This window comes from Triticum aestivum, chromosome 5A (assembly GCF_018294505.1).
Source record: "Triticum aestivum cultivar Chinese Spring chromosome 5A, IWGSC CS RefSeq v2.1, whole genome shotgun sequence".
Classification (NCBI taxonomy): domain Eukaryota; kingdom Viridiplantae; phylum Streptophyta; class Magnoliopsida; order Poales; family Poaceae; genus Triticum; species Triticum aestivum.
The window spans coordinates 653320640-653331738 of record NC_057806.1 but is presented as its reverse complement, the minus strand read 5'-3'; positions in this window follow the sequence as shown (position 1 = coordinate 653331738).

Below are 11099 nucleotides of genomic sequence, written 5' to 3'. Positions count from 1 at the left end.
GTACCACGGATCCGACTGAAGTTGAAGTTCCAGCTATGGTCGACCTGATCATGGAAGTCTTAGTCATCACTCCCGACTGGACAGTACCGTACATCGCGTACATCTTAAGGAAAGAACTCCCAGAGGACAAAGAAGAGGCTCGACAGATCGTCCGTCGATCCAAGGCCTTTACAGTCATTAAAGGACAATTGTATAGGGAAAGCGCGACTCGAGTCAGTCAGAATTGTATAACACCAGAAGAAGGTCTGATGATCCTTGACGGTATCCACTCGGGGACCTGTGGTCATCATGCGTCCTCTCAGACCATTGTGGCTAAAGCATACCGAGCAGGATTCTACTTGCCAAGGGCCAATGAAATGGCAAAGGAGATAGTCGACAAATGTGAAGGATGTCAGTATTACTCCAATATGTCGCACAAGCCCGCGTCAGCCCTGAAAACCATTCCACTCGTCTGGCCCTTCGTTGTTTGGGGCTGGACATGGTTGGACCACTGAGAACGGGCAGGAGCGGCTTCACTCATGTACTGGTAGCAGTCGACAAGTTCACCAAATGGATTGAAGCCAAGCCTATCAAGAATCTTGATGCTTGCACTGCTATCAGTTTCATCAGAGAGTTGATATTCAGATATGGAGTTCCGCACAACATCATCACTGACAATGGGTCAAACTTCGATTTCGACAAATTCAGGGCCTTTTGCGCCTCTCAGGGCACTCGGGTCGACTATGCTTCGGTCGCTCACCCCCAGTCGAATGGGCAAGCAGAAAGGGCAAACGGCCTAATTCTCAAAGGACTGAAACCCCGATTGATGCACGATCTCAAGCACGCGGCAGGTGCATGGGTCGACGAGCTTCCATCAGTCCTTTGGGGATTGAGGACAACCCCAAACCGATCAACCGGAAGAACCTCATTCTTTCTGGTCTATGGAGCCGAGGCAGTCTTGCCGAGTGACCTGCTTCACAATGCTCCCCGAGTAGAGCTCTACTCTGAAGATGAAGCAGAACAAGTCCGGCAGGACGCAGTCGACCTCCTGGAAGAAGAAAGAGAAATGGCCATGATCCGATCGACCATCTATCAGCAAGACTTGCGTTGATTCCATGCCAAAAACGTGAAGAGTCGAGCCTTCCAAGAAGGAGGCTTAGTCCTCCGAGTGGATCAGCAGAAACCACACAAACTCGCTCCTACTTGGGAAGGCCCCTTCATAGTCACCAGAGTCCTCCACAATGGAGCATACCACCTCTACAATGTCGATCGCCAGATTGATGAGCCGCGAGCCTGGAATGCGGAGCTACTCCGCCCCTTTTATACTTGAATTCTCACTCGGATGAGATGTAATAAGGAAAAACTCATGTAGTTCATTTATCAAAGACAAGAGTGTTATAATTTTCCAAGTGATTGTTATTGTTTTTTGTTTGCAAAAGAAATCCCCCAGTGGGTGGCTTAGCTGCGAATCCGCTTCGCCTAAGTTTGTAAAAATCCTAACGAGTGGAGAGCAGTCCTCCCACTCGGGGGCTTAGCTGCAGTCCAGTACTCGCCTAAGTTCTCTCACTTGAGGACTTAGCTGCAGTCAGGCACTCGCCTAAGTTTGAAAAAATCCTGCCGAGTGGAGAGCAGTCCTCCCACTCGGGGGCTTAGCTATAGTCCAGTACTCGCCTAAGTTCTCTCACTTGAGGACTTAGCTGCAGTCAGGCACTCGCCTAAGTTTGAAAAAATCCTACCGAGTGGAGAGCAGTCCTCCTACTCGGGGGCTTAGCTGCAGTCCAGTACTCGCCTAAGTTCTCTCACTTGAGGACTTAGCTGCAGTCAGGCACTCGCCTAAGTTTAAAAAAATCCTACCGAGTGGAGAGGAGTCCTCCCACTCGGGGGCTTAGTTGCAGTCCAATACTTGCATAAGTTCTCTCACTTGAGGACTTAGCTGCAGTCAGGCACTCGCCTAGGTTTGAAAAAAATCCTACCGAGTGGAGAGCAGTCCTCCCACTCGAGGGCTTAGCCGGAGTCCAGTACTCGCCAAAGTTCTCTCACTTGAGGACTTAGCTGCAGTCAGGCACTCGCCTAAGTTTGAAAAAATCCTACCGAGCGGAGAGGAGTCCTCCCACTCGGGGGCTTAGCTGCAGTCCAGTACTCGCCTAAGTTCACTCACTTGAGGACTTAGCTGCAGTCAGGCACTCGCCTAAGTTTGAAAAAAATCCTACCGAGTGGAGAGCAGTCCTCCCACTCGGGGGCTTAGCTGTTGTCCGGTACTCGCCTAAGTTCTCTCACTCGGAGACTTAGCTGCAGTCCAAGTACTCGCCTAAGTACGAAACACATCCCACTCTGCAGTAATGAGGTGCAGGTCGACTGCCACCTCCTCCTTGGAGAGCTTCGCCACAAATACAACGTGCGCTCCATCGTCGACCCGCAAGGACGACGAGGCGCAGGTCGACTGCTACCTTCTCCTTCGGAGCTGCGCCACAAATACAAAAGTTGTCTCGAATAAAGATCGATTTCCACTCGACGGGGAATTCATAAAGATATTCAACGATAAACCAAGTTCATATAAATCCTTAAGGTTCCGGACCACAGATCAAAGTGCTCGGGCATTCAGCCCGAAAGGGTTTAAGGGTTACAAAAACCACTCGGCATTCCGAGGCAAATTTAAGGTGAGGCATAAAAGTTTGTTCACTCCGCAGGAGGAGGGCTGGCAGGCTCGATGAACTCATCCAGGTCAACGCCGTCGACAATCCGAGTGGCTGCAGTTATGAAATTCTCCATAAAAGTTCGGAAGTCATGCTTCTGGGTGTTGGCGACCTTGATTGCTGCCAGTTTGTCTTGTCGCACCTCCTTGCAGTGGACACGAACCAAAGACAGAGCCACATCAGCGCCGCACCGAGCAGAAGACTTCTTCCACTCCTGCGCTCGGTCAGGGATTTCATCAAGTCGAAGCATCACGGACTCAAGATCATTTTGGAGCACAGCCTCTGGCCAAAGTGCCGGGTCGATCCGTGACATGGCGACCTTCAGTCGAGCCAAGTAGTCCACGACACCGTCGATGCGGGATTCCAGTCGGAGCAGATTCATGGCAGTTTCATCTTTCACGGGAGAATTGATTGGATCCAAACCAGGTTCGATCCGCCCAGTCTCCTCCTCGAAGTTCTGGCAAAACTCTGCATTCACGATCCAAGGATAAGTCAATTTTCGTACACTGAGTCGACACAAAAAAATCAGTCGGAACAAAATGTGCACCTTCAAGCTTGATGAACAACTTCTTGGCAAGGCTTCTCAGATAGCTCTCCAGATCGTCCCTCCTGCGAGCAATGCTTTCCATCTTCTCGCCCAGGATGAGATTCTCCTTCTTCCAGCGCGAGCACTCCTTGTTGGCGTCATTCAGAGCAGACTTCAGCCTGGTATTCTCTTCTTCCAACTGGCCGACCGAAGCCAGCTTCTGTTCAGCCAGAGCGGTTCTGTCGTCAGCTTCCTTTCGAGCAGCAGCCAAATCCTGGTCCTTCTTCATCAGAGCCTCTCTCAGTTTTTCTGCAAAGAAACAATGCTTGGTCCAGAAAGAGCGGAAGGGTACTCAAGCCTAAGACAGACCAGTCGACAAACTCGTCTTACCAGCGGCGCCGTCCTTGACTTTTTGCAACTCTGTCTTGGCCAGCTCCAAGTCAAGGTTCAGTTGGATCTGCTGTCTCTCCAAGTCAGCAAAACGAGCTCCAAGATCACAAGATTTCTGAAATCAAAGAGGAGAAATTATTTCACAGCGAAAAACAACAAAGACAATAAGTACTAAGACTACGGTCGACTGCCCGCAGTCCACCATAGTCTCGAGGACTACACCCAGTGGGTGCACTTTGCGTGCCCCCACCGGTTCTGATCCCACTCGACCAGCCCGCCGGAGTCGAGTGCAGGGAGTAAAAAAAGGGAGAGAAAGAACTCAGACCACAGTCGACTGCCAGCAGTCGACCGTGGTCTCGGGGACTACACCCAGTGGGTGCACTTTGCGTGCCCCCACCGGTTCTGATCCCACTCGACCAGACCGAGTGGAAGAGACAAACTACAAAGACTACAGTCGACTACCAACAGTCCACCGTAGTCTCGCGGACTACACCCAGTGGGTGCACGCAGCGTGCCCCCACTAGTTCAAAAATTCAATCGACGCACCCAGTGGGTGTACAGATGCAAAGATTTTCAGAAAGAGTCTTCAGGTAGCATATCCTAACAGAACAAGCAGCGACCAACTAACCTGAACGTTGCTCTGGAGAGCCGAGCTGGCATCGTAGGCGGCCTGGCTGGCGTCCCGCACCATCTTCATCTTCTCCATCATAATGCCCGCCTGGCGTATGGCTTCCTTGGCAGCATTCACTTCGTCCTCTGGGACATGATGGGTCGCAAAAACCAAAGGCGGGTCGACAGGGGCCTGAGCAGTCGACGAAGAAGGCACGACGAAGGTAACAGAACCCCGATTGGCATCACCAGCGTCCTGAACGACTGGTTCCGCCCTCGGTGTCGATTGTGGCACCTCGCTTGCAGGAACTTGCCTACTTCTCCTCGTTAAAGGCCTCTCGGGCTCATCATCATCATCATCATCATCAGGGAGGTCAATAACGTTAGGGGCTGTTCAAAGTTCAATCGACAGAATCACATCACTCAATGGTACACATTGCAGTTGAATCGACCAAAATAAAGACAGTATGGCAGAAATCATACCCAGTTTAGACGAGACCGCATCGTCCATCACCTCATCATCGTCCCTGTAAGCTGAGGTCCCAGAAGTAGCAGCGCTGCCAGTTCCCAAGTCCGTCCGGTTAAAACAAGAAAAACAAGCAGCACAGGGCGTCGAGTGAAGATAGAAAGAGACACTCACGCAGAGGCGACGGGGATGTCAATCTTAATCTTCGGCAACGCCTTCCGAAGCTTCAGCTCTGCGACTTTGGGATGCTTTGACGCTTTCTCAGTCGGAGTTGGCGAAGAGGTCCGAGGACGCTTTGAAGGCTGACCGGCTTGAGCAATCGCCTTTTCACGGGCGCTTGGCCGTTCTTGGTCAAGTTTGGACTGCCTCTCCCTGCGAGGAGGCGACTCGACTTCTTCTTCGTCACTCAGGTCATCGCTTTCTTCGTCCTCTTCACCGTCAGAAGTCCATTCGCCACTGCCGCCGCCGCCCGCCTCGCCTTCCAGATCTTGCTCTTGCTCTCCATTGTGCATCGAGTACATTTCAATGAGGGCCTGAAAGGATAACAATCAAAAGGCATTCAGTCGACCACAAACGGGACATCACATGGTGAATCGGAAAGTTACTTGATAAAACAGAAATATACCTGCTCCGGCTGGCGCGAGTTGTCGAATGGAATCACCCTCCTGGATCCCGAGGGTTGTCTTTGTTGCCAGTGATTCCCCTCAACCAGTTCTCCAAGATGTCCTTGCTGACCTCCTCCGGGTGGATCCGAGTGGTGTCTTCGAGCCCAGAGTACATCCACATCAGATGATCGCGCGCCTGAAGAGGTTGGATGCGTCGATCGAGAAAGACCTCCAGCAGATCCATCCCGGTCACTCCATCGCGGACGAGCTGGATGACCCGTTCGACCAGCTCCTTGACCTGCGCCTTCTCTTCTGGAACTATCTTCAGGGGAGCAGGCTTCTCCACTCGAGCCAAGGAGAAAGGAGGAAGTCCAGTCGACTGGCCAGGGGTTGGCTGATCCTTGCAGTAAAACCAAGTCGACTGCCAGCCCCGGACCGAGTCAGGAAGGATCATCGCTGGGAAAGTACTCTTGCTCCTCATCTGGATCCCCAGACCACCGCACATCTGGATCACTCGCGTCCTCTCATCACCCGACTTGGTCTTTTGATCGACTGGGAACGGCAAGTGAAGATGTGTTTGAAAAGCCCCCAGTGCGGTCGACAGCCCAAGAAGTTTTCGCACATGGACATGAAAGCAGCCAGATAGACTATGGTGTTCGGAGTGAAATGGTGGAGCTGAGCCCCAAAGAAGTTCAAAAAACCCCGGAAGAAAGGGTGGGGAGGCAGCGAGAATCCGCGATCTACGTGGGTTGCTAGGAGGACACACTCACCCTCTCTGGGTGCGGCTCAGTTTCGTCCCCCGGGAGCCGAGCCAACTTGTGGGGGATCAATCCCCCCTCCACCAGGTCGTCGAGGTCGTCCTGCGTGATTGCCAAGCGGATCCAGTTGCCCTGGATCTAGCCCGCCGGCAGGCCGGACCTCGACGAGGATCCGCCCCGGTTGGTCTGCTTGCCCTTCGCCTTCGCGGTCGCCTTCTTCGCGCGTTCCAGCGCCGCCGTCTTGTCCTTCCCCATGGTGGCAGATCGAGCTCGAGCGGAGTTCCGGCGATGAGGCGGAAGCAAGAGTGGCGGAGAGATCGGGAGAAAGAGAAGAGAGAATGGTGGCGTGCGGAGCAGAGCCCCGGCCCAACGCCTTATATGAGGCTGCTTCCGAGTGGCTGACTGGTAGGCCCGGGCGGCCCTGTCAAATCCCGTGGCAATCGCGCGCGCGCGATACGTGGCGAAAAAGGTGGCACGGGGATCGAGGCGGCTCCGCACTACCCCATCCGATTACTGCGGCCTCCCCCGTCTCGCACGCTTCCCAAAATTCGGATCCCACGAAATCTGCGGGCAGCAGAACAACTCGTCAGACCGAAGATCTCCTCCACACGGTCACTCGGAGCCTTTCAAGTATAAGAACTCACTCGACAAAAACTAAGAATGGATCAAGGCGACTGGAAAGAAATTTGTTGTCATCACTCTGGTTCATTGATCCGAAACAAGATATGCTCACGACATGAAAAATGAGTCGGAGAGGTGCTCAAACCCTTTCCCACTCAAACCTCGATCCATTCGGGGGCTAATGATGAAGCTATGTACCTAGGGTAGGGTCATGGACCTGTCCAAACTGACCTACCCAAGGACATCTCCAGAAGAAATCACCTTTCAATCGACTTGGAGGTGTTCCACTCGACGGACTCGAAGATACTCGACCAAGAAGCAATCACTCGACCAAGAAGCAACCACTCGACGGTCAGGAGAACTAAGGGCACTCTGCATGCTAACGGTTGGTTATTAAGTAGCTTTTATGGTCATCATAGCACTTTATTAGGGGCGTTACCAGTAACGCCCGACATTAATGTATTTAAACCCTTTGTAACTGAGGGCGGGAGGGGTCTGGCGAACTCTATATAAGCCACCCCCTCCTCAGGGACAAGGGTTCGCACCCCTGTAATTCATACACGCATAATCCACTCGACCGCCTCCGGGCTCCGAGACGTAGGTCTATTACTTCCTCCGAGAAGGGCCTGAACTCGTAAACCTTGCGTGCTTACAACTTCTCCATAGCTAAGATCTTGCCTCTCCATACTTACCCCCCTACATCACTGTCAGACTTAGAACCACGACAAGCGGCTCCCCAGGCGCGCGGGCGTACGTGGGTTCGCGGCCTGACGCCCACGCCGTCGCCGTCGCCATCTCCATCGCCACCCCCACCTCCTCGCATGACGGCGGAGGATGAGGCCCGGCTCATGGCGCGTAAGACTCCATGCACACGCACGACAAGCGCCAATGGGCGGACCTCGAGGCGACAATGGCCCTCTCCGCGGCCGGCGATGATGGCCTTCTCCGCAGCCGGCGACGTCGCCATCCCCGAGCTGGAGATGGCGCCTCGGGAGGAGGTGGTGGAGGAGCCGCCGGTGGCTGCGTTCCACCCTGACCTGGTGGGCCAGGGGTGGAGCTGGTCGTGTTCCGCTGAGCAGATGGCGGCTGCCTTGGGAGCCATGAACATGTGCCCCACGCCGCCGCGGTCGCCGGAGCGGGAGGCCTCGCCTCGGGAGGAAGTGGTGCCGGCACCACCAGCCGCCTTGCAGCCCGCCACCCCCGTGCACCACGGACCGCCGGCCCACCTGTGGATGCCGCCGGAATACGTCGACCTCCTCAGCGACGACTCACGACACCGGCGGCCAGTGAAGACGGCGACGGCCATGGCATCGACGAGCGCGGCAGGAGCGTGCGGGAGGCGTTTTTTTGGTTTTATGTTAATTATGAACTGGGCCGTTTAAGTGGACTGATAAACTGGGCCGTTTTGTGGCCATAACCGCTATATATATGTTTTATGTTTTTTAACTGCGTTTATTTACTTTTTTAGTCAATTCATTTAAGTTTTTAATTTTTTTTATTCACGTCCACCTCGGACAGGTTTTGGGGTGCGGCCGCACGTTGGGCGCACCCACGACCCATCGGACAAACGCGGACATGGGCGAACCCATCGGCGCCCCAAAGGGACAAAATCCGGCCAAACCGAACTTCCATTTGGGGTCGCGCGGTGGAGTTGGCCTTAGTGTCCCTCTGCCCCTCTCCTTTCTTCTCAAAGTTGTCCTCTCCTTTCTTCTCAAAGTTGTCGTCAAGTTCCTCATATCCGCGCTCATGTAACACAAACTCTAGGGCTATCATGAACCAATAGGCGTGTCACTAGTTTTTTTAGATGAAAGTCGTAGGGATCACCCGATTTTATATCATAAAGCCTCATAAAATAGGTCCGGCAAAAAATTACAAAGAAAAATAAATCTAGGGAGTCCTGCTGTTTCCCTAAGAAAGAAAATCTACCAAGCAAGCACCAAATCGAATAGCACAAAAGGTAACAACTAAGCCATATTACCGATCAAGACGGGCACCCCTGCCAGTAACCCATCCATCGGGCGGCACCTGAAGGAGTTGTCATTGCCGCGCTGCGACTGGTGTGGCAAGGCCATGAAGGAGGAGGTGCAGCTGGCGATCCTGAAGGTGTGGGCACCTCCTCCACTACCTCGGTGGCCGTGGCAGCAGCAGCTCCTCGACATTGCGGAGCATCATTTCATCCGAGGAGAGGGCTGCTAGGGAGGCATCATAGCAGGAGCGGTGCGCTATGTTCACCAAGTCCGATGAGGCATGTGCTTGGGTTCACGCGGACTCCGGCCTTGTAGAGGCATGGGCCCTTGACTGATCGCTAACCACCTCTGAGACGATCGTGCGGTGACGCGGCCGCCTCAATGGTGAGCTTGCCAAGATCACTTGGAGTGGCATCTCAGTGAGACTGACACCGTGGCCGGCGGCATGGGCAAGGGCAATGCTCCCGGCCTTGGTCACGCAGACCCACCGCACTATGCAGGAGGAAGCGGAGCGGCTCCTCTGCGAGCATTAGGCAGCGGTTGAGCAGGTCGGCCGCCTCCGCAACCTTCCGCCGCCGGAGAGACCATTCCATGGCGATAACGACGCCGACGCCGGCGACATGGTGTGCCACCGGTCAGGCCGACCAAGCATATGTGGTCTCCGTCCGCTACAATTTAGCAGTTTAGGTTTTATTAATTGAATGGATGAAATATTGTCTGTTTTATGTAAATCACGTCCGAACTCAAATGAATTTTGTTGTGTTTGCATGAAAAATTGTCCAATTTGTTCAATTGCATTTTCAAATGTTTGCGGGCAAAGTTTAGATGACTGGCTGTTATATCACGTTTTACGGATGAATCCAAACACGTCTGTAAACAAATACAATGTCTGTTTGAGTTCTCATTGAAGATGCCCTCTGGACTCTGTCAGGACTAGGTAACGTCAGCACACCCACTCCTGCTATCTACGCGGTACCATATAGCATGCACATGCAGACCCCTTGGGCCATCTTCTCATTGGGAGTGTTTGGTTGCCCGCATGCAGCCCAACCAGGCCCCGTGCGGGATGTGTGTGGCCTGTTTGGTAGCCCGCATACACTATTGGGCCTGCATCGCACGCTTCTTAAAGCACCTCAGGGCCAGGCCCGAACGGTGCATGTGGGCGGGCACGGCTGCACGCGCGCGACCACCCTCGAGAAGCCGCGTTGCTTCCCGAAGCACCGACAGTTATTAGCCTCACCGCCCCTCACCGCTCCCTCTCCCCACTCTTCCCGACTCTCCCAACTCTCACCGGCGGCGGCGGATCGGAGCAGAGGAAGAAGACCACCGGACTCCATCACCGGCGGCGGCGGATCGGAGCATAGGAAGAAGACCACCGGACTCCATCAATGGCGGTAAGCACTTCTCTCTCTTCGACATGCACGCTAGATTCGATCCACGGCGGAGGGGAATGCGGAATGGAGGTAGATAAGCATAGGGGTAGTTCATACTAGTTCATAGCAGTTCATACGAGTTCATACATGCAAGATCGGAATGCATAAGGTAGATTTCGGGATTGGGGGATAGGGGAATAGGGGGAAAGGGGGTACACAACGGACACCGGCTGACCACGGCGGCCGTCACCGGCGTGTGGAGCGGCTGGTTGAGCCGCTGGCCTTCATCTTCTTCTTCATCACCGTGCGGGCCGGCGGGTCGTCCTCGGCGGAGTTGAGGTCGATCTGCTAGGTAGGACGGACTTGTTGTTGCCGCTCTCTTTCTCCCACTCACACAAACGTAGGTGGAAGATGGAGCACACAATTTTTCCGGCGCACAAACGCCTCCGCTGCACGAACGGCGCCTCGGCCGCATAAACGGCCTCACTTTACTAGGCACATACACGGGCACGGCAACACACCTCAGCCTAACCAGAGGAGCTCTCTCACAGCCGACCAGGCGCATACCACGGTCCCGGCGGAGACTACCTCATCTCTGGCTCCTAGACTTGGCTCATACCGGCGCCGCTTCAAGCAGTACATGAGGGGCTTTTTATACCCGATACACACACGCACACATGAGCAGACCACGGCCACACACCGGCCACTAACACACGCACGAATTGATCACCCGGCTACTAACCCCACTCCACAAAGCTAGCTAACAACCTGCATGCATCTAACAAACTCACGCGCGCACACGAGTCGGTCAAGGCACACATAGCTAGCTTATCCACACAACCATATGCATGCATTGTCAAGTAATGATTATCCTAACATTCTCTCCTTAATCTTGACTTGCCGTGGTCGGAGTTGTTGCAACTTTCGTAATCGTCGTCGTCGTTGTCACGGCCATCTCCGCCCGACGCCAACACGCACCTCCGTGCGCGCAGTGGCGCACCATCCTCTTGCCGTGCCCGAGCCGCAGTTGCTTGCTCGACGTCGAAGCCGTGTGCCACCACCACATCCGGTCCCGCCGTGTGTCGCCGTTGCCTGCTGCTGCTCCCGAAGCC